This window comes from Oncorhynchus clarkii, chromosome 3, assembly GCF_045791955.1.
Source record: "Oncorhynchus clarkii lewisi isolate Uvic-CL-2024 chromosome 3, UVic_Ocla_1.0, whole genome shotgun sequence".
NCBI classification, from domain to species: Eukaryota; Metazoa; Chordata; class Actinopteri; order Salmoniformes; family Salmonidae; genus Oncorhynchus; species Oncorhynchus clarkii.
The window spans coordinates 25,235,576-25,260,473 of record NC_092149.1 but is presented as its reverse complement, the minus strand read 5'-3'; the positions used below and the strand labels follow the sequence as shown (position 1 = coordinate 25,260,473).

The 24,898-nt window shown below is 41.3% G+C and overlaps 1 pseudogene; it reads right to left on the bottom strand.

Moving 5' to 3' along the window:
* Window positions 1-895: 895 nt before the first annotated feature.
* LOC139385233 (metalloreductase STEAP4-like) overlaps window positions 896-24,898 on the bottom strand; it is a 70,181-nt pseudogene continuing 46,178 nt past the window's right edge.

The window sequence follows — 24,898 nt, the reverse complement described above, 5'->3', positions numbered from 1 at the left end:
GGTTGCCACTGATTGTGTGTCACTTTTGCCACTAACTGTTCTTTCATGAAGAAATCACAAATTTCTCCAAAAGTCTAATAGGCTAATGGAACTTCACTCAATATTTTGTGTGTGTAGTATTTTATTAAGTAAGTAAGTGAGGAAAAATATATACCCATTTATTTTATTGATGCAATACAAATAATTAACCTTGTCACTTCAATCATGTCTAAAAGATCTCACTGGGCACACACTGGTTGAATCAACATTGTTTTCACATTGTTCCTGTGTTTTTAGTGTTGGTTCAAGCTGTTTATGGGAGTGTGTCTTTGTGCTTTGCCTCTTCATCTATGTATTTAGATCTTTGGCATCTACACAAACAGCCAGTTATATTCACCACAAAGGAAGTGCTCCCTATAACAGAAGACACTGTGGGCCACTTTGTCTATCTAGTGATGAAAGGGAAGCCTGTTGCTGGGTTTCAGAGAGTCTGTTTTCTGGAGGAAATAAAAACACTCAGCCCCAGAGAGGATCACACTGATAGATGTGTTTTTATGTGTCTGACCTGCAACTGGAGATGTATCAAACAGACACAAAATATAAATTGAAACACTTTTATATGTCTCTGAAACCTGTGTTTCATCTGGGGATAACTGTACAATCAGTCAAAGAAGAGAGAGGATATACACAGAGAGCGAGAGAGAGCGAGAGAGAGCTTTCACCAGTGAAAGCTAGTGTCTGGTTTACGTATGGTTAAAAATATATGCATTAAAATGCAACAATGTCTACAGTGTAATACAAAAATAAATCTGACTGCATATCAATTAAATGTTATTGCTGTTTTTTTAAATCCCAGAAACATGGCAAACGATGATGGAATGGTAAACAACATCAGAGGGTATAATAGCAAAGAAACAAGAGTTCATGCCTTGAAGACAAAGCTGTCATCACACTGAGGGTGTTATTGTGTGTGTGTGTGTGTGTGTGTGTGTGTGTGTGTGTGTGTGTGTGTGTGTGTGTGTGTGTGTGTGTGTGTGTCGTCTAAGGTATCAGTGGTTGGCTGTCTTTAGGGTTCCTCTGATCTGCCCCCCTCTCCCATCCCTGGCGTATGCGGGTGATGGTTCGGTCCACACAGGGGGTGATGAGCAGCAGCTTGAGCAGCAGCACCACAGTGGGAAGCACCAGACACAGCATGTAGCCCGGTGGGGTGTACCACTTGTAGGTGGAGGAACTCAGAAACGTGTTCCAGCCATACAGGTAGGTGTGAGCCGTACATAACAGCAGAGTCAGGTGACCCAGCTTGGACTGGTGGGGGAGAAAAGAACACATAAACACATGAACCACACACACATACACACACATGCCAGGCACGTGCACAGATAGAGGTCTAAGGGAGCTTGAGCACCAACTTTTTTGTGTAAATTTGTCTATTTTCTTGAATGTTATCTAAGTGAATTGCCCATCTAACTAGTTAATTTATAATTGTTTTTATCTTATCCCACCCTAGCTGCCAAGAAGCCATTCTTGGCTATCAATCAAGTTAGAGTAGCTAGCTTGTATAACCATCTTAGCTGGCATGCCTGCTGGCAAGTTTGGTAGACTTGAAAAAAGCAAGCAGTTACTAAATGTACTGAATAAGACTCACATTCCTTTCAAGCTTTTACCCAGATTTTAGCAGAGATGCAGAGAAGAATATTTAGTTTCTTTAAAAAAAGAACCACCAGTCAGGAGGATACATGGAATTAAGCATAATGATTATGGCTCTAGATTACAGGAAAAAGCTGCTTCAGGTGTTTGACAAACGCAAAATGCTACAACTTCCAGATGGGGGGCCTAGCCATCACCCAGCTATCCTCACGTACCTTATGCCCCTCAGATTTTTTGGGGTGCATTCCGCCCCTGCGCGCACAGGCGCACACACGCGCACGCACACACACACACACACACGATCTCTAGGTGAATTCTTCTGGCCTGTTGTAATATATTCCTCCTAAATTACATCTGATGAATAATTTAACATTTAAATCACTGCATCAATTTGAGGGAAATGAATGAATTAGAGAATGAGCCGGAGTTTCTCCTGACCCAGTTGCATTTATGAATGAGTGTGTGTGTTCCCTGTAGTGATGGGAATACAGCTCCATATCCCCAGCGCATAACCTCTGGCTTGTCTGCTGAAAATCAGATTACTTTCCTGGAGTTTTATTGCATTCTGGCCTGGATGTTGGCTCTGCACCCCACATTAATACGTTAATAAGGGAAATACTGAAGGAGATAAGTGTACAAATTAGGGTTGGGAATTGCCAGGGACCTCAATGCGACATTATCACGATACTTAGGTGCGATACGGTATGTCTGCTGCAGAAAGACGAGAGAGGGTGAGAAAAATGTTTGTTTTTTTTAATACCAGGGGCACAGCTGACTAGCGCTAGGCAAATCGATACTTGGAGTCAACGTATCAATATAATATTGTACAAAATATTATTGCGATATGTAAATGTGTCGATTTATTCACCCAATGCTAGTAAAAATGTCTGGCCTAAGTATTCAGTGTGCAATTTGCTTTGCTTGTTATAGCCTAATGTTAGCTAGCTAACATTGAACCTGGTTGGTTAGCTAGCTAGCTACATGCCTTAACAAAAGGCTCCGCTATACAAGTGTCCATTTTAATAGAATGTCACTGTGACAACTGTTAGCCAGTTAGCTTGGGTGCTTGACTGCTGTTGTTTGGACAGAATGCTCAGATCAACCCTTAAAGAGATTGGTGGAGCTAAAGCTTAAGAGGGTGTGAAAGGTTCTGAATGGGCGTAGACAAAGAAGAGTCCTCCAGTATTTGTTTTACCTTTATTTAACTGGGCAAACCTCAACTAGAGCTCTCCAGTATGTACCAAAACAATTCCTCAAAAGTGAGGTTACAAGTTAATCAACTTTCAAAGCAGAAGTACTTTCCCATTGTTCCTCAAATGCAGTATATGATATACCATTGTGTAGCTCTGTGTCTCTGCTTTTATCCAATGTAACAAAACACAATTTCAAATGTTGCTACATAAGACCAAATCAAGGCTGAGCACACCAGTTGTGGATTTGGCATTGAAAAAAACAAGCATATGCAGAAATGTACTTCAAACCCACTGTTAAATATTTGACTAATTTCAGGACACTAGGCGTATGTTGCGCGTCACTACTTCACAGGAGAGACATTTTAATATAATTTTAATGAAAAAAATTCCAAATGCTTTTTTAGTCAGAAATGCCTTCTGGAACATGTGAACTTTCATGTGCCTTAATAACAAACGTGTATGCCATCAGTAAATACAAATACAATTGCCTAGTTGATTTCTTTATGGAAAAGTCAGGAACCTTCCCGCCAGCCATGATTGGCTGAGATAATGGATGGGCTGGACATGCCCATCCATTATTCGGATTGGTTGCCATGTAGCACGCTTCTGTCTATAACATGATCTGGTCAGTTTGTGTAGGTAATCCTTTCGAATGTGGCTTTTTTAAAAGATATCACGTAGTACATGTAGAACTGCAAAAGTGTTGTTCACCACTTTCTGGAGGACCGAGTTTTGAAATCAGTGGAATGCCAGTGGAATTAGATTATGATAGCTAAGGAGATGGAGGAAATTCTGGCATTTGATTGCAAATATGCAGAGGGATTCGAAAAGAGAACACATATAAAATGCATCTTAAAACGAAGGACAACCATGGTATCCGTGACAGAGAGGGGGAAGTGTCTATCCATCTATCCAGGTAAGATAGTCTAGCGAGCTACATTTTCAGATATTATATGTTTCTATTTTGTCAGAAAGTTGTTTTCATTTCAAATGAAAGCGTATATTTAGCTAGCTAGCTAACTTTAGCTGGATGGATGGCTAGCTTATGATCTGTGTAGTAATATTATTTGTATCTCTGAGCCATTTGCATTGCTAGTTATAGTCTAACATTAGCTAGCTAGATAATATTGAACCTGGTTGGTTAGCTACCTGCAGATTCATGAAGGGTAGTGACATTATGAGTTCGGATTATGGTTCATTGTTTAGCTAACGTTAGCTGGCTGGCTCACTACATGTCTAAACAGAAGACTCCACTATGCAAGTAGCTTTGATTTTAATTGATATTGTATGTTTTTAACAGAGATGGTAACGTGAAGAACATGACCTGCACCAAAGTCAAATTAGGGTATAATGTTAGGCCAACGAGACATTGTCCAAGTACTAAAATGCTACGGTAGAATGACCTGCTTTTATTTCGTCACACTCACAACCGTAAGCTATTTTCTGTAATTGGCTCGCCATCAACTTGTAAATAACGATCTTGTGAGTTTATTTTCCTGTAATAATGAGACAAATAAGCTAAGGTGTTGTCAGCTTCATGATATGGTCATTATTTGAACTGGCTAGCCAGCTAACTTAACATTAGCTAGCTAGCTAACAAGCTAGAAACAAGTCAAAACATTGTTTGGAAAGTTGATTTTAGTTGCCTGGTTTGCTAGATTGACGTATACTAAATACATTTTTAAATGGGTGGGTTTATTGGTGTTAAGGGCTAGGCTAGGATTTTCTCCTACCATATCTTTTGTGTTATTCTCCTACATTACTATAACATTTCTACGAACTTCAAAGTGTTTTCTTTCCAATGGTACCAATTATATGCATATCCTGGCTTCAAGGCCTGAGCAACTGGCAGTTTTCTTTGGGCATGTCATTCAGGCGGAAATTGAGAAAAAAGAGGCCTAGCCCTAAGAAGTTATTTAAATACATTAGTTATGCTATTTTGGACCACCAAGCTGCTAATGCAGCCTTTCCTTTTTTGTGTTTATACTTTTTCCTAACGACAACGACAAGTTTGATGCCGGACGACAATAGAATGTTCCTGATGTCAATGCAACAACTGTCGATAGACTTAGTTTAAACTAACCTTTAGTCTTGAAATATTTGGTCTCGCGTGAATCCTAAAAGAGATGGGTGGGGGTAAGGCTTAAGAGGGTGTGAAGGATGTTGAATGGGTGTTCTTTCTTAAAACTGAGGTTTCAAAGCAGAATTACTTTCCCATTGTTTCTCAACTGTAGTGTATGATACACTATTTTCTAGCTCTGAGCCTCTACTTTGTAAATTGTAAAAAAAGCAAGATTTAGCATTAACACTGGAGTGATAGATGTGCAGATGATGATGTGCAAGTAGAGGTATTGGGGTGCAAAAGAGCAAGAAGATAAATAACAATATGGCGATGAAGTAGTTGGGTGTGCTATTTACAGATTGGCTGTGTACAGGTACAGTGATCGGTAAGCTGCACTGACAGCTGATGCTTAAAGTTAGAGAGGGAGATATAAGACTCCAGCTTCAGTGATTTTTGCAATTCATTCCAGTCATTGGCAGCAGAGAACTGGAAGGAAAGGCGGCCAAAAGGATGTGTTGGCTTTGGGGATGACTAGTGAAATATACCTGCTGGAGCGCATGCTACAGGTGGGTGTTGCTATGGTGATCAGTGGGCTGAGATAAGGCTGGGCTTTACCTAGCACAGACTTATAGATGACCTGGACCCAGTGGGCTTGGCGACGAATATGCAAATATGTAGCGAGGGCCAGCCATCGAGAGCATACAGATCGCAGTGATGGGTAGTATATGGGGCTTTGGTGACAAAACGGATGACACTGTGATAGACGACATCCAATTTGCTGAGTAAAGTGTTGGCGGCTATTTTTAAATTACAAAAGTCAAGGATCGGTATGATAGTCAGTTTTACGAGGGTATGTTTGAGTGAAGTAGGTTGTGATGCTTAGCTCTATTCCATTAATTGTTTATCCTGAAACATGTCCCAGTCCTTAACGATTACAAGCATATTCATAACACGATGAAGCCCCCACTATGCTTGAAAATAGATGGAGTGGTACTCAGCAATGTGTTGCATTGGATTTGCCCAAAAAATATAACACTTGGTATTCAGGACAAAAAGTGAATCGCTTTTCCACATTTTTTGCAGGATTACTTTAGTGTCTTGTTGCAAACAGGATGCATGTTTTGGAATATTTTTATTCTGTACAGGCTTTCTTCTTTTCACTCAACTACAATGTTGTTGATCCATCCTCAGTTTTCTCGTAAACCCTGTACAGACAGACTGTATCTTTGTATTGACTGGGTATATTGACACACCATACAAAGTGTAATGAACAACTTGGCCATGATCAAAGGAATATTCAATGTCTGCTTTTTTTTTACCCATCTGTCAATAGGTGCCCTTTGCGAGATATTGGAAATCAAATAACATTTTATTTGTCACGCCGTATACAAGCACTTAACCAACAATGCAGGTTTATGAAACATACCCCCCAAAAAGTGAAAAATAAAAGTAACAAATAATTAAAGAACAGCAGTAAAATAACAATAGTGAGGTTCTATACAGGGGGTACCGGAACAGAGTCAATGTAAAGGGGGCACCGGTTAGTGAAGGTAATTGAGGTAATATGTACTTGAAGGTAGAGTTATTAAAGTAACTATGCATAGATAATAACAGGGAGTAGCAGCAGCGCAATGCAAATAGTCTGGTTAGCCATTTGATTATATGTTCAGCTGTCTTGTGGCTTGGGATTAGAAGCTGTTTAGAAGCCTCTTGGACCTAGACTTGGCGCTCTGTTACTGCTTGCCGTAAGGTAAAAGAACAGTCTATGACTAGGGTGGCTGGAGTCTTTGACAATTTTTAGGGCCTTCCTCTGACACTTTGATTATATGTTCAGGTGTCTTGTGGCTTGGGATTAGAAGCTGTTTAGAAGCCTCTTGGACCTAGACTAGGCGCTCTGTTACTGCTTGCCGTAAGGTAAAAGAACAGTCTATGACTAGGGTGGCTGGAGTCTTTGACAATTTTTAGGGCCTTCCTCTGACACCTCTGACACTGGTATAGAGGTCCTGGATGACAGGAAGCTTGGCCCTGCTGATGTAATGGACCTTACGTACTACCCTCTGCAGTGCCTTGCGGTTGGAGGCCAAGCAGTTTCCATACCAGGCAGTGGCGCAACATGTCAGGGTGCTCTCGATGGTGCAGCTGTAGAACCTTTTGAGGATCTGAGGAACCATGCCAAATCTTTTCAGTGTCCTGAGGGGGAATAGGTTTTGTCGTGCCCTCTTCCAGACTGTCTTGGTGTGGTTGGACCATGTTAGTTTGGTGGTGATCTGGACGCCAAGGAACTTGAAGCTCTCAACCTGCTCCATTACCGCCCCATCGATGAGAATCGGGGCGTGCCAATAAATGCTAGGACATTAAATGTTTTCGGCATTACATGTCCCAAACAATAATCTTCAGAGTTGGAGCAGCTCCTCTGAGTTTTCTAGATGAAAGTCTGACTGACACTACAGTCTGAGTCTTTGTGTCTGGGCATGCTCCTGGAGGGAGGAGGGAAGGGAGTAGTCTCTCTGCCATGCCGGAAACTATTTTGGAAGAGGAGCGGTGTGTTTTTGCATGTGTGTGTGTGTGTGTGTGTGTGTGTGTGTGTGTGTGTGAAGGAAACCCATGGCACTCACTCTTCAGTGTCTCTGAGGAGGCCAGTGGTTTCTGGGAAGCAGGGAGGTTAGATAATAGTGGAATACCAGACCTGGAGAGATGCCAGATCACTGTGGTCTTTCTGGGTTGACACAAGCACAGGTCTACAGTTCATGACAATAACACAACAGCAGATGCACTTTGGTTTGTTGTAATACTACCTTACCTCTGATGGCTTTTGTTCAAAGATGCCAACATTCCATTGTGTGCAACAATAAGCTTGTATCTTCAAAAAGCACAGAATATGAAATACCAGAAGAACTGTCACATCACCATGAACAGTGTCTTGAAACACTAGTTTCATGATAGAAAGAACAATAAAAATGCTTGAGGTGGGGTCAGAGCATAGTCGAATTAGTGAACCCAAGATTTAGACTGGGCTTAGTTTACAGTAATCTAGAGGTGAAAGAAATACATACCTATTTAGGCGAGGTGCTGGCTAGCGGAGTGGAACACTTAACAAAATAAAGGAGAGCCGCACGCTCTAGGAGCTCAGATGCAATATATTTTTTAAACGTTTTCTTAGTTACAGTAAACCGGCGTGTGGGTAAAATCACTGGGGAAGCTAAGCCAGTAAAAAAATAGCCAAATTACAACCTATGTGTTGTGATAATTCCATTGTTTGCTATATAAACTGTTAGTTAATTTGCCTTGGGACCGTGATATACAAGTCCGAGACAATATGAAGACACAGTGGCAGAATAATATACAACCACACCTTTTTTTCATCACAACACCAGAGAGCAACCTCTGTCCAGTGAAGTCCACAAAACATATTAAATGTAACAAACAGTAACATGACCTACAGCATGGTGAAGTAATTTAATGTTTTCGGACTAATAAACAATCATTGATTTACAACCATGGAGAGTGGTTCTACCACAAGTCGCAAAGAAAACAGGAGCTGCCTCCACTATTCCAGCACCATTTCAACTTCAACATCATCAAATCACCTCTGATTAGTCTAAAACAGTGAAAATGAAAAGACACCAAACATAATTTAGTCCAGTCAAGGTAAGCTAAATAAGATGTGGCTGTCAATGGTTCTGATTTGTGTGTGTGTCCGTGCGTGTTCGTGTGTGTAGCGCATGGGTGAACGCTGATCTACAAAATTAGATATCAGTGCATATCTTCAAGACAGTATTAAGTTGTAACGACACCAGCAACATTGTGAAACACACGGGCTTACATCCTGCCTTTGCATTAATGTTTAATTTCACGCCTTCGAGCAGCTCTGACATTCGTAACAAGGTTATATTTATCCTAGCATGATAGAACCACTGACAGCTAAATCACGCAACATACTCAGTAAGCTCAACGTTTATTTACATTGTCAGTTTCTTATGGTATACTGTCAGCTGAACAACATCTAGTGTCATGGCCTTTTCAATTTACACAATTATGGAAAGTTACCAGATAGCATAAAAGATACTTGGTTGTAATTTGTTTGAGGGATAATGGTTAGTCTGATTGTCTGTTCTGCCTTTAGTCTGGAAGGCAAGGCCTGTTGAGCATGTCGCTGGTGGTCAATTTCATCTGGTTTCTGTACCTCTGGATCTCACATGGAGACAGTAGTCCCAAATGTGGACATCTGTCAGCAGGCCAACAAATGACTAATGCCGGTTGAAACGCCCGCTGAACGGATCCTGAAACAGGAAACAACAACATGTTGTGTTCTGTAATGGAATGCTTTCTTGTTCTTTTCAATGTTGGATGCTTTATTTTCAAGCAGAAAAGACTATGTGCATTTTTCATCTTACATTTCATTCGACTTGAAAAAATAAACAGGCGCAAATTGTGTACTCTACCAAAAGTTTAAGTAGTAGTGAGCAAAGACAAACCGTTAAACATAAACAGAATAAGTTTTACTATCTACTATTTACTGTCACATTTCATTGCAGTTATCACAGTGACTATCTTACATTGAGGTACAGCACAGCATGTTGTAATCACCACAATTACTAGTAGGAATTTCTCCATCTCGTAAGAATAAACAAACGGTTATTTTGTCTTAACTTTTTTAATGCATATTATAAACATCTGCCCTGTATGTTACTGAGCAGAACAGTAATATACCATTTATCATAGCTGTGATGAAAAACATTTGCCCTGTATGCGAAAAAGCGGACCATTTTATTTAGATTCAAGTTGCAATGTGCGTTGTTTTAAGGAGACCAATGCGCAGCGATATTTGTGGTCACCATATTTATTTAAATGAGAACCAGCAACAAAATAACAAAGTGAAACCAAAACGACTGTACCGTTCCGTAGGCTACAAGAGATGTACAAAAACAAGATCCCACAACATAGGTGGGGAAAAAGGCTACCTAAGTATGATTCCCAATCAGAGACAGCGATAGACAGCTGCCTCTGATTGGGAAACACACTCCGCCTAACACCCCACATCACACCCTGATCTCACCAAATAGAGAAATAAAACGGCTCTATAATGTCAGGGCGTGACACAAGGTGATGTTATTAGCATTGCAACAGGTTTAACATCAATTTGTAAAATACATGAACTTACCTTGTGGGTTGTCAAAGTGCCTTGTTGGTGTGTGTGAGGGAGAGAGCTGAATACTTATCTACTTGTTTCATTTCTATCATCAGCAGTTATGACACAAAAAGGAAACAGGTATGTCATGCAAAGTTGACAGGCATTATTGACCTAAACAGGTATTATTATTCACCAGTTCCCTTACTTATAGAAATATTGACTCAGTCACACAAGAGGAAACATCAGCATAATAGACAACTTGAACTTTAATAGATTTTAGATCTTTTTTTGAGTTTGTCAAGAAATGATTCCTAAACCGGGAATTTTACATCAGGGTTTTCATTAACTGTTGATATGTATTGAAGAACACAACAACATAAATATTTATTTGATCCAGGTGAACAATAGCAGTCACAAGTTTTGATATAACATTGATAATGTAGTACTTTACAAACACATTCATAAAAATAGCATTATACCAAGTACATACAATGAAAGAAAAGGAGATGAGGCTAAAACAACAGAAAGGGAAACAAACAAATCAACAGAACATTTCGAATTTGGAAACTTTGAGCATAAACAAATGAAAAGGTACATTTAAACAGTATGGTGCATTTTAAATATCCTGCATTATTCACCTGTGCATTTTTAGTTTCCATCCAACAGTTTTATGCGAGTAAACTGTCAGATAAAAAGGTCATGACAGGCCTGATAGAAACAGCACATTTGTCGGTAAACCTTCCAAATGTGACAAAACATGCTCGACAAGGCGGGATCCTTTTTTGAGTCTAAAATAAATTGTGAGAAATGCCAAATATTGATATAATAAACATTATATTGAAGTAAACAGAGTCACACGATGATATAGTGTGCGGTCCTTCCATTACGACTCAGGAAAGCATGCAGTTTAATAATCTACAGATGAAATTATGACAAACTTCAGAGTGGTGAAAGTGCACAGGTATGAGATTGGTGCTCCTTTCCAAGAAGTATTAAGGGTCTTTTTCTGGTAATATCATGATTGATGTGCTTGGCTGCTGTTTGAGAAATACAAATACTCTTCTGTCCATAATAATCTCATCATGTAGGCTATACCCACACTGTATCTGCGAGCTGTTCTATTGGCAGAGTTGAAAATGGAATGCAAACACATTTAGCTTCTATTTTTTTATTTGGTACATGGGAATTTAACCACAGAATGTATTTTTATGTTGACTACATCACGCACAACATTTTACCCACATGTCAATTTGATGGAAACATCTCTGGTGGGAAAATGCACATTTTGTTTTTGTGAATTTTTGAATATTCTCATGAAACCTGGATTTACAACAAGCGTTATCTTTAAAATGGTGTAAAATACATGTATGTTTGAGGGACTTTAATTATGGGATTTCTGTTGTTTTGAATTTGGCGCCCTGCAGTTTCACTGGCTGTTGACGAGGTGAGACACTACCGTCCCACATACCCTAGAGAGGTTAAGTAAGTAAGTGAAGGAAAATATATACCGTAATTTCTGGACTATTAAGCGCACCTGAATATAAACCGCACCCACTAAATAAATAAAAAAATATGCATTTTGTACATAAATAAGCCGCACATGTCTATAAGCCGCAGGTGCCTACCGGTACATTGAAACAAATTAACTTTACACAGCCTTTAAACAAAACACGGCTTGTAATAAAAATAAATAGCAGTAAACAGTAGCCTACCAAGAAAGTAATTGGTCACTATCTTTCTCCTTCGGTGTCGGAGTTGAATAGAATTGCTTCATCCGATGTTGGATCGCTGCCCTCTTCAACACGCAGCAGTCCAGCATTTCGAAACCCGTTGATGATAGTGGATTTTTTGACAATGCTCCACGCTGTCAGCAGCTCTATTTCCTTTTCCAACAGCCAGATCGATCGCCTTCAACTTGAAAGCTGCATCATATGCATTTCTCCGTGTCTTTGCCATGATGAGGGTGACAAAATGACTACTGTAATCAGAATGATGGGAAGTTTGAGCGCGCTCGATTTACGTCACATTATGTGATGGTGGCATGAATCTTGTGAAAGCGGGAAAAATCCATAAATTAGCCGTGTCATTGTATAAACCGCGAGGTTCAAAGCGTGGGAAAAAAGTAGCGGCTTATAGTCCGGAAATTACGGTACCCATTTATTTTATTGAAGCAATAAATATAATTAGTCCAAAAGATCCCACTTGTCAGACTTTGGTTGAATCAACACTGTTTCCACATTGTTCCTGTGTTTTTAGTGTTGGTACAAGCGCTTTCTGGGAGTATGTCTTTGTGCTTTGTCTCTACATTCTGCATGCACCTAAAAGTTCATCTATGTATTTAGATATTTGGCATCTACACAAACATCCAGCTATATCCACCACAAAAGGAAGTGCTCCCTATAACAGAAGACATTGCGGGCCACTTTGTCTATCTAGTGATTAAAGGGAAGCCTGTTGCTGGGTTTCAGAGTCTGTTTTCTGGAGGAAATAACAGCACTCTGCTCCAGAGAGGATCACACTGATAGATGTGTTTTTATGTGTCTGACCTGCCCCCGGAGATGTATCAGACAGACACAAAACATAAATTGAAAAACTTTTACACGTCTTTGAAACCTGTGTTTCATCTGGGGATAACTGTACAATCAGTCAAAGAAGAGAGAGGATATACTGTAAGAGGATATGAGAGAGAAAGAGCTTTCACCATTCTCTTTACATAAGAGAGAAAACTAGTGTCTGGTTGACATACGGTTGAAAATATATGCATTAAAATGCAACAATGTATTACAAAAATAAATACAACTGCATATCAATTAAATGTTATTGTTAACAGCTTACGTTAGTATTCAGCTAACCACGGTTGGTGGTCATCAGCTATCCTTTAGCTCGAAAAGCTATCACCAGTTTTGTACAACGCGACTCAGACCAGAGCATACCGGACCTATTTTCTCTCCATATCCCCGGATTTCTACCCCAAGCTCTGGACATTTACACCTGGATCTTGCAGCTAGCTAGCTGCTATCCGAGTGACTATTGGCTTACGTCGGTTCCGGAGCAAACATCAATTATTCCGGAGCTAGTCAGCTGAAGAGTTCCAGCAGACGCTCCTGGGCTGCAATCACCTATCCGGACCCTTCACGACTGGACTACTGACGTTATCTGCCCGAGGGAGTTATCCAACTGGCCCCTCCATCGTGACCTGAACGCCCATCTGCGGCCCGCTAATCGTTAGCTGTCATATCGGCTGGTATCTGAATAGGTCTATCGGACAATTTTCTTGGGATGCTATAACTATCTATTTTGCCAATTGGATTGGTCCCCTCTACCACACGGAACCCCACTAAATCTACTGACGGAAAACGCATGAGGTGGCTAAAAACAGACATCCATCCTCTGCCAGCTTGCTACCCATGGCCCGGCTAGCTGTCTGAATCGCCGTGACCCCAACCAACCTCACTACTCACTGGACCCTTATGATCACTCGGCTAAACATGCCTCTCCTTAATGTCAATATGCCTTGTCCATTGCTGTTCTGGTTAGTGTTTATTGGCTTATTTCACTGTAGAGCCTCTAGCCCTGCTCATTATACCTTATCCAACCTTTAAGTTCCACCACTCACACATGGAATGACATCACCTGGTTTCAATTATGTTTCTAGAGACAATATCTCTCTCATCACTCAATGCCTAGGTTTACCTCCACTGTATTCACATCCTACCATACCTTTGTCTGTACATTGTACCTTGAAGCTATTTTATCGCCCCCAGAAACCTCCTTTTACTCTCTGTTCCGGACATCCTAGACAACCAATTCGCATAGCTTTTAGCAGTGCCCTTATCATACTCCTCCTCTGTTGATGTAGAGGTGAATCCAGGCCCTGCAGTGCCTAGCTCCACTCCTATTCCCCAGGCGCTCTCTTTTGATGACTTCTGTAACCGTAATAGCCTTGGTTTCATGCATGTTAACATTAGAAGCCTCCTCCCTACGTGTGTTTTATTCACTGCTTTAGCACACTCTGCCAACACGGATGTCCTAGGCGTGTCTGAATCCTGGCTTAGGAAGACCCCCAAAAACTCTGAAATCTCCATCCCTAACTACAACATTTTCAGACAAGATAGAATGACCAAAGGGGGCGGTGTTGCAATCTACTGCAGAGATAGCCTGCAGAGTTATGCCCTACTATCCAGGTCTGTACCCAAACAATTTGAACTTCTACTTTTTTTACCTCTCTAAAAACAAGTCTCTCACTGTTGCCGCCTGCTATAGACCACCCTCTGCCCCCAGCTGTGCTCTGGACGCCATATGTGAACTGATTGCCCCCATCTATCTTCAGAGCTCGTGCTGCTAGGTGACCTAAACTGGAACATGCTTAACACCCCAGCCATCCTACAATCTAAGCTTGATACCCTCAATCTCACACAAATTATCAATGTACCTACCAGGTACCACCCCAAAGCCGTAAACATGGGCACCCTCATAGATATCATCCTAACCAACTTCCTCTCTAAATACACCTCTGCTGTTTTCAACCAAGATCTCAGCGATCACTGTCTCATTGCCTGCATCCTTAATGGGTCAGCTCCCTGAAACACTTCAGCGAGCAGGCCTTTCTAATCGACCTGGCCCGGGTGTCCTAGAAGGATATTGACCTCATCCCGTCAGTAGAGGATGCCTTTAAAAAAAAAAATGTAAATGCCTTCCTCACCATCTTAAATAAGCATGCCCCATTCAAGAAATTTAGAACCAGGAACAGATATAGCCTTTGGTTCTCTCCAGACCTGACTGCCCTTGACCAACACAAAAACATCCTATGGCGTTCTGCATTAGCATCGAACAGTCCCCGTGATATGCAACTTTTCAGGGAAGTTAGGAACCAATATACACAGGCAGTTAGAAAAGCCAAGGCTAGGTTTTTCAAGCAAAAATTTGCTTCCTGCAACACAAACTCAAAAATGTTCTGGGACACCGTAAAGTCCATGGAGAATAAGAACACCTCCTACCAGCTGCCCACTGCACTGAGAATAGGAAACTCTGTCACCACCGATAAATCCACTATAATTGAGAATTTCAATAAGCATTTTTCTACGGCTGGCCATGCTTTCCACCTGGCTACCCTTACCCCGATCAACAGCGCTGTACCCCCCACAGGAACTCGCCCAAGCCTTCCAATTTTCTCCTTCTCCCAAATCCAGTCAGCTGATGTTCTGAAAGAGCTGCAAAATCTGGACCCCTACAAATCAGCGGGGCTAGACAATCTGGACCATTTCTTTCTAAAATGATCTGCTGAAATTGTTGCAACCCCTATTACTAGCCTGTTCAACCTCTCTTTCGTGTCATCTGAGATTCCCAAAGATTGGAAAGCAGTTGCGGCCATCCCCCTCTTCAAAGGGGGGGGGGGGGGGAGACACACTCTTGACCCAAACTGCTACAGACCTACATCTATCCTACCCTGCCTTTCTAAGGTCTTCGAAAGCCAAGTCAAACAGATTACCGACCATTTCGAATCCCACCGCACCTTCTCCGCTATGCAATCTGGTTTCAGAGCTGGTCATGGGTGCACCTCAGCCACGCTCAAGGTCCTAAACGATATCTTAACCGCCATCGATAAGAAACAATACTGTGCAGCCGTATTCATTGACCTAGCCAAGGCTTTTGACTGTCAATCACCACATCCTTATCGGCAGACTCGATAGCCTTGGTTTCTCAAATGATTGCCTCGCCTGGTTCACCAACTACTTCTCTGATAGAGTTCTGTATGTCAAATCGGAGGGCCTGTTGTCCGGGGCTATGGGGGTGCCACAGGGTTCAATTCTTGGGCCGACTCTTCTCTGTATACATCAATGATGTCGCTCTTGCTGCTGGTGAGTCTCTGATCCATCTGGACACTGTGTTAACAACACTCCAGATGAGCTTCAATGCCATACAAATCTTCTTCCGTGGCCTCCAACTGCTCTTAAATACAAGTAAAACCAAATGCATACTCTTCAACCGATCGCTGCCTGCACCTGCCCGCCCGTCCAGAATCACTACTCTGGACGGTTCTGACTTAGAGTATGTGGACAACTACAAATACCTAGGTGTCTGGTTATACTGTAAACTCTCCTTACAGACGCACATCACACATCTCCAATCCAAAGTTAAATCTAGAATTGGCTTCCTACTTCGCAACAAAGCATCCTTCACTCATGCTGCCAAACATATCCTCGTAAAACTGACCATCCTACCGATCCGCCATCCGTTTTGTCACCAAAGCCCCATATACTACCCACCACTGCGACCTGTACGCTCTCGTTGGCTGGCCCTCGCTTTATACTCGTCGCCGAACCCACTGGCTCTAGCTCCCGGTCACCATAGCAGCACCCACCTGTAGGATGCGCTCCAGCAGGTAAAGCTCTCTGGTCACCCCCAAAACCAATTCTTCCTTTGGCCGCCTCTCCTTCCAGTTTTCTGCTGCCAATGACTGGAACAAACTACAAAAATCTCTGAAACACTTACCTCCCTCAAGAGTTAAGCACCAGCTGTCAGAGCAGCTCACAGATTATGGCACCAATACATCTCCCATCTATAATTTAGCCCAAAAACGACCTCTTCCCCTACTGTATTTATTTAGCTCTTTTGCACCCCATTATTTCTATTTCGCACATTCTTCCACTGCAAATCTACCATTCCAGTGTTTTACTTGCTATATTGTATTTACTTCGCCACCATGGCCTTTCTTTTGCCTTTACCTCCCTTATCTCACCTCATTTGCTCACATCGTATATAGACTTATTTTTCTACTGTATTATTGACTGTATGTTTGTTTTACTCCATGTGTAACTGTGTTGTTGTATGTGTCGAACTGCTTTGCTTTATCATGGCCAGGTCGTAATTGTAAATGAGAACTTGTTCTCAACTTGCCTACCTGGTTAAATAAAGGTGAAAAAAAAGAATAACATAAATTGTTGGTTTTTGATCCTAGAAACAAACGATGATTGAATATTAGCCAACGTTTGAGGGTATAATAGCAAAGGAACAAGAGTTCATGCCTTGAAGACAAAGCTGTCATCACACTGAGGGTGCAGTCAGTCAGTCAGCCCTGTACAGTATCAGTGGTTGGCTGTCTTTAGGGTTCCTTTGATCTGCCTATCAGCGTGGCTGGGTCTTTCAGCATGACAATGATCCCAAACACACCGCACGGGCAACGAAGGTGTGGCTTCGTAAGAAGCATTTCAAGGTCCTGGAGTGGCCTAGCCAGTCTCCAGATCTCAACCCCATAGAAAATCTGACCTCTGTCATTGCCAAGAAACGGTATATAACAAAGTATTGAGATAAATAAGTATTTGGTCAATAAAAAAAGTTTTCCACCATAATTTGCAAATAAATTCATTAAATCCTTTAATGTGACTTTCTGGATTTTTCTCATTTTGTCTGTCATAGTTGAAGTGTACCTATGATGAAAATTACAGGCCTTTCTCATCTTTTTAAGTGGGAGAACTTGCACAATTGGTGGCTGACTAAATACTTTTTTGCCCCACTGTATGATTAGATACGCTGGTGTCATGACATTGGCGTGGGGTATAGGTTTATGGCAGTCATAATTACCTCTTCCCCCCCTTTTTCCTTCTCTAACCTACTGAGGTTACATTTTAAAAACCCTTAGTTAACAGAGATTCTGGGAACATCAGTATGTGGGGGGGAAATAAACTATATTCTGGTAATCCGAACAATTGAACATGTGCAGTGGTACTTAATGAATATGATGTCAGTTCAGTTGTCATCTGAGACATTCTCAATGATAAGATGACAAACTCTACAGTGGAAAGTCTATACATCAGAGTTATCAGATTCACATGGAATTGTTGTTCAATTTAAATGTTTGAATGTGAAATTATTTGTGATGGATGGAATGTGATTTTAGCTTCTAAAATGTGAGATGTGGGTTTTCATAAGTTAGGGCTGCTCACTCAGTGGCCCGCCCACATGAAGAGACAGAGGTTGTAAAACCTTTCAAACATACCCTCCTCTTCCTTCCTATATAAGCTCGACGACAACATAACTATTTGTTCCAATGAGGTAGGATGACGATCCTATGTCAGAATGGTTCAGAAAAAACTACAGAATGAAGCCAACATCAGCATGAGCTTTGGTTGCGAATGGTATGAACTTTGAACTCACGACAGAAGTGATACCTCCTAGCCGTTGAGTTAGCGACCGCAGCTGCAAACGCAGGTTAGGAAGGAACAGAGAGAGTATCCTATCTACCACACAACGACGTTACTACAACTTATCCAAGTGACTACCAGAGACATTCTTCAAAGGACAGAGGACTTGGTTTGGCAAAACGGTCTTCCATCTACCACCAACCTACTGAAGCGCAGCTCAGAGTAAATATTTATTGCATTTTCCTTTTCCAAATGGGCGGTAATTTAGAATGCATAAGATACTGTATTTACGATAGCATAGCTTCTTCCCTTTGTTCCCCAGTCTCCCGCTCTTTCACTCAAACCCCGCCCCTTTTCCTTTGTGTAACAAGCTGTCATATCTGTGTAACAAGCTGTCATAATTATCTAGGTATAATTCATTCTTTGTATATGTAATTCTGTGTGATTAGTTAGGCATCCCGTAAATAAATAATTAAACCCAATTTTGTATTGCTGATTCAAATTGTTAGCTAGGGTTCTTGAAGATAATCTGAAAGTTGTAAATTCTTGGTTATGAGACTGAAGTAAGACGACGATTAATGTTGACTGCTATTGATGTAAAATATTACTAAATCTTTAAGAGTTTATTCAGAAGATAACAGCTCTATAAATATTATTTTGTGGTGCCCGACTCTAGTTAATTACATTTACATGATTAGCTCAATCAGGTGATATTACTTACGGATAAATTATTTTATAGAATAGCATGTCATAGCAATTAATCCGGCATAGCCAAAGACACGACACTGGGAAATAAACATATATTTGACAAGGAATTAAGTATAATGATTATGGTTCTAGATTACAGGAAACATCTGTTTCAGATGTTTGAAAAATGCCACCATTCAGGCCACCAGTCCGGACCATCACCAAGCCATCCTCAGACACTGTAATTTTGCCCCCTCAAATTTTGGGGGCAGATGACACCCCTGCACATGCATCTCTAGGTGAATTATCCTGGCCTGTTCTAATACATTCTTCCTATATTATATCTGATGAATAACTTAACATTTAAATCACTGCACCAATTTGTGGGGAATGAATGAATTAGAGAATGAGCCGGAGTTTCTCCTGACCCAGTTGCATTTATGAATGAGTGTGTGTGTTCCCTGTAGCGATGGAAACACAGCTTATTATCCCCAGCGCATAACCTCTGGCTTGTCTGCTGAAAATCAGATTACTTTCCTGGAGTACTATTGCATTCTGGCCTGGATGTTGGCTCTGCACCCCGCATGAATACATCAATAGGGGAAACACTGGAGAGGAGGAGGAGATAAGTTGTCACGCCCTGGTCTAAGTATTTTGTGTTTTTCTTCATGTATTGGGTCAGGCCAGGGTGTGGCATGGGTTTTTGTATGTGGTGTGTATGTATGGGGATTGTAGCTAGTGGGGTGTTCTAGCTAAGTCTATGGCTGTCTGAAGTGGTTCTCAATCAGAGGCAGGTGTTTATCGTTGTCTCTGATTGGGAACCATATTTAGGCAGCCATATTCTTTGAGTTTGTCGTGGGTGATTGTCCTATGTGTCGTTATTCCTGTCTATGCGTTAGTTTTCACTAGTATAGGCTGTTTCGGTTTTCGTTACGTTTATTGTTTTGTAGTGTTTGTATTTAGATTTGTGTTTCGTTTGTTGAATAAACATGGATCGCAATCTACACGCTGCATTTTGGTCCAACTCTCCTTCTCACCAAGAAAACCGTTACATAAGTGTACAAATTAGGGCAGGTAATTCAAATCAAATTTATTTATAAAGCCCTTCGTACATCAGCTGATATCTCAAAGTGCTGTACAGAAACCCAGCCTAAAACCCCAAACAGCAAGCAATGCAGGTGTTGAAGCACGTTGGCTAGGAAAAACTCCCTAGAAAGGCCAAAACCTAGGAAGAAACCTAGAGAGGAACCAGGCTATGAGGGATGGCTAGTCCACTTCTGGCTGTGCCGGGTGGAGATTATAACAGAACATGGCCAAGATGTTCATAAATGACCAGCATGGTCAAATAATAGGTCTGGGACAGGTAGCACGTCCGGTGAACAGGTCAGGATTCCATAGCCGCAGGCAGAACAGTAATTGCCAGGGATCTCATGATACAATATTATCACGATACTTAGGTGCAATGCGATACGTAATGCAATTCTCACAATTCTATGTGTATCATGATTCAATACTTAGATTTTATTGCAATTTGATGTTGTTCACTATGTGTCTGCTGCAGAGAGACAGAGCATGAGAAAATGTTCTTATCAGTCATGGAAATAAGTGCTGAAAACATTGGCATACTGTTTAAAAATAATATGAGAACAAGCTAATGGATGAAAAATACCAGGGGCACAGCCGACTAGACCTAGCTAACTATCTAGCAACAAATTGATACTTGGAGTCAAAGTATCAATATAACATCGTCCAAAATAATATTGCGTTACGTAACTATCGATTTTCCCCTCCACCGCTAGGAAAAAATGGGCAGAAAATGTGCCTAGCAGGTGAGTCTGGCCTAAGCATTCAGTGTGACCGGTCCTGCTGATCCCACCTGTATGAAGCTGAACTCCCTCCAGCTGAGAACGTTACTGACGGAGGGAAGAGATGTTATTCCTAACAGGACGTACAGGCCAATTCCTAGAATTCCCAGGGACAAGTAGGAGTCGCACGCCAGGCCATTGTGGTATCAAACACTGTGGTCCTGTTCTCTCTGATCTGAGCGAGAGACAGAGGTGAGAGAGAGACCAGAGACAGGCAGAGACAGGGAGAGACGAATAATCAAAACGAGTGCTTGAAACCTGCTATATACTGTAGGTGTGTGTCCAATGTACAGATGTATGATCTTAATATGACCAGTATTGTGTCACAGCAAAATAATCCTGCAGCAACAGGATTTGAATGTTTTGTCTGTTCACACTTTTCCACTAATGTAATGTTACTTGATTGGTGGTTAGGCAATTAATTGACCAAAATTAGGCTACATGAAAGTGCAACGCTGTTAAGACATACTCCAGAACTTTGGTGACTAAGAAAGTATTTTTTAAACCTCCTGCTTTGGGCTGATGTCTCAATGTGTAGTTCATACATTCATAATCAATGAGCCACAAAATACTTAGTATGAAAGTGACTTTTCTTGAAGCTGTGCCATAACATTTTCCCTACATTTCCCCCATATGGGCCAGCCTCCTAACAATTTGAGTTCTAGCCAAAGAGCTTCAGCTCCTCACATTTGAGTCACAGCTAACAAGAGGCCTGCCCAGCGTTATCGAATGAGGTTCCAGGGCGGGCCCAACGGCTCAGTGCCCACAGCAGAGAGAAAAAGAGAAACCAATGACATGGTGCACATATATAAACGTACTACGCATTTTTGGGGACCACTTTTGGCTAATGACTGCTACTTTCAGAACTACTGGCTAAGAAGTATACAAGTTCAGGAGAATCTCTTTAATGTAACCATGTATTGGTGTGAATTTATGTAAATCCTGCAGCGCAGGAAAATTCTCAGCAACAACAGAGTGGTCAAATTAAGGTCCTACATCTGTACACAATTTTGTCTATTCAATGTTCACTGTTTTAAAAGTGTTTAATTTAGACCTTACAGCTAGGTAGGTGTTCTTGCCAGAGAGACAGTGTGTTCAGTAACCCAAAACATCAGAAAGTACTTGAGAACAAAATCAATACTTTCTTTACTAAAAACTAAAGAAAGATACATGCCACTGTGTGTGTGTGCACGTGCATGCGTGTGGATTTGAGTGTGTGCTCCACTGACCGTATGGGTATAATAAGTGTATAGAGCACATGCAGAAAGGCGAACCCCAGTGCCAGAAGATTTGAGGCTGTTTCCTGCACAGCATCCAGCGATCCAGCCAATCAGGAAAGCACCTGATGTTAAACATACATAAACACTTATAATCAACATAAATACATATGCAACATCGTGTGAACATACATGCATGCACAGAGGTCTGACCTGTACTTGGTGCCTCTGTAGAGCTGCAGGAAGGAAGCCAGGACATCAGGCAGGTAACAGAGACAGCATGACCAGAGACACGATGGGATACACCTGGAGAGAACACACACACATCTTGAACAGCTGGTAACACACACAGAAACAAAGAGAAAACAAACACTCAGAGGGCCTGTGGGCCAGTACCTTGTTGGCCAGTGAGACCATGATTCTGAAGGAGATGTCTTTGCCCTGGGTGACGTATGCATAGATTATGTCTCTGATCAGCAGATAGAAGGCAGCGCTGAGGCCGATGGCGATGTACAGGGGGAGCCTCCACTGGGGGAACAGCTGCAGGGGGAAGTCCTCCAGCTCCCGGGCCACTGAGAGAAAGCCCGGGTCCAGGGCACTGAGACACAGCTTGGTGGCTACCGCCATCACCGCCTGCTTGGCCTTTGCACTTTCCACGCAGACATACACCTGACATATTTATGCACATACAGTGGGGTCCGAAATCATTTACGCCCTTGATAAAGATGAGCAAAAATGCCTGTACAAAATAAATCATTCAAATACATTAAAACATTTGGGAAATTATAATACTTTGTACTAATACAATTGCTGAGAGAAAGATATTTTGTTTAACAAGTCATAAAGAAAATCTCAAAGGTAGGGGTCATAGCTCACTTTGTGAGGATAACAACACTGAGCCTATTCTAAAATGATAGAAAAATGCAAATGCCTGGAGTTTGCTAAACGGCATTGGCACTTGGATTGAGACAGGTGCTTTTGTCAGATGGCATGACAATAGAGCTCCTTGGACAAGCATGCCAGTTGTGGATTTAGCGTTGAAATACAGAAGTATATGCAGAAAAGTAGCTGCATTTACATTTGAGTAATTCAGCAAACACTTATCCACAGCGACTTACAGGAGCAATTGGGGTTAAGTGCCTTGCTCAAGGGCACATCACCTAGTCAGCTCAGGGATTCAAACCAGCAACCTCTCTGTTACTGGCCTAATGCACTAAACCACTAGACTACCTGCCACCCCATATCTACTGTTAAATATGGTGGATCTTTGATGTTATGGGGCTATTTTGCTTCTATTCGTCCTGGGGCCCTTCATCCTAAGGTCAACTGCATAATTAACTTTACCCAGTGCCTTGACATTTTAACAAAAAAACTGGTTGCCTCTGCCAGGATGTCGGAACTTGCCATCAAGTGGATCTTCCAGCAAGACAATAACCCCAAACACTAATAAAAATCCACAAAGAAATGGTTAATTGGACAAAAATAATTGCTCCAAATGTGTTCTCCAACTCATCAAACAAGTCAGAAAAAGGCCAGTGTCATTATCCTCACAAGGGGAAGGTTCTAGTGTGTCGAAAACAGGGGTGCCAATAAAATTGTTGTTTTATTATTACTTTCTCTGAACAATTGTATTAGTATAAAATAAAATTTCCCCAGAAAATTTGCATTGAAAATAGCTCAGTAATTGAAATACATATTTGACAGTCTTTAATTTTTTTTTTTTAAATTGCTCAAGGGTCCCAATAAATATTGACCTGATGGTATTTTGACGAATTCAACTAACCTTTGTAGTTTATATTTGGTAGTCAACAAATAAATATGTTTTGTTTCTTTTCAAATAACTCTAATATTATTTGGTTTTCTGAGGTGTTCAAAATACCTTCAAACATTTTGGGGTTTTAAGGGAGGTGAAGTTGTATATCATAGAAAAGTATTGCCTTTTAAAACTATATTCAACTACCCAAAGTATTTGAAAAGTTGGCATTTTCAAATCAAATACAAAATAAATAAAAATTGCCCAGGTCTGGTAGGAGTGTGTCCCCATGTAAGTGTGTGTGCGCATGCTTCTTTCTGTATGCTTCTCTTTACAGAGGATGCATAATACAGGTTTCTAGCTCCATGTTCTTAACACAGAGGAGAGAAAGTAAAAATCGACATGCTGACAGTCAAAATGTACAGTGCCTTGAAAAAGTATTCCACCCCTTGACTTTCTCCCCATTCTGATGTGTTACAACCTGCATTTGTTATGGATTAAATTGAGATTATATGTCACTGGCCTACACACAATACCGCAAAAGGTCAAAGTGGAATTATGTTTTTATTTCTTTATAATGTATACGAAATGGAACGTCAGAACAAAGCTGTTCATCAGGAGCTTCATGAAATGGGTTTCCATGGCCAAACAGCCGCACACAAGCCTAATATCACCATAAGCAATGCCAAAGCGTCAGCTGGAGTGGTGTAAAGATCACAGCCATTCGACTCTAGAGCAGTGAAAACATTCTCTGGAGTGATGAATCACGCTTTACCATCTGGCAGTCCGAAGGACAAATGTGGCTTTGGCGGATGCCAGGAGAACGCTACCTGCCACCATGTATAGTGACCAACTGAAAAGTTTGGTGGAGGAGGAATAATGGTCTGGGGATGTTTTTCATGGTTTGGGCTCATGCTACATCATATAATGACATTCTAGACGATTCTGTGCTTCTAACATTATGGCAGCAGTTTGGGGAAGGCCCTTTCCTGTTTCAGCATGACAATGCCCCTGTACACAAATTGAGGTCCATACAGAAATGGTTTGTCGAGATCGGTGTGGAAGACCTTGAATGGCCTGCACAGAGCCCTAACCTCAACCCCATGGAAAACCTTTGCGATAATTTGGAATGCCGATTGCAAGCCAGGCCTAATGGGGGGGGGGGGGGGATTAAGCAACCAGTTCGTCCTTGTTGTTCATTCCGTTCTCCAGGGGTAATCACG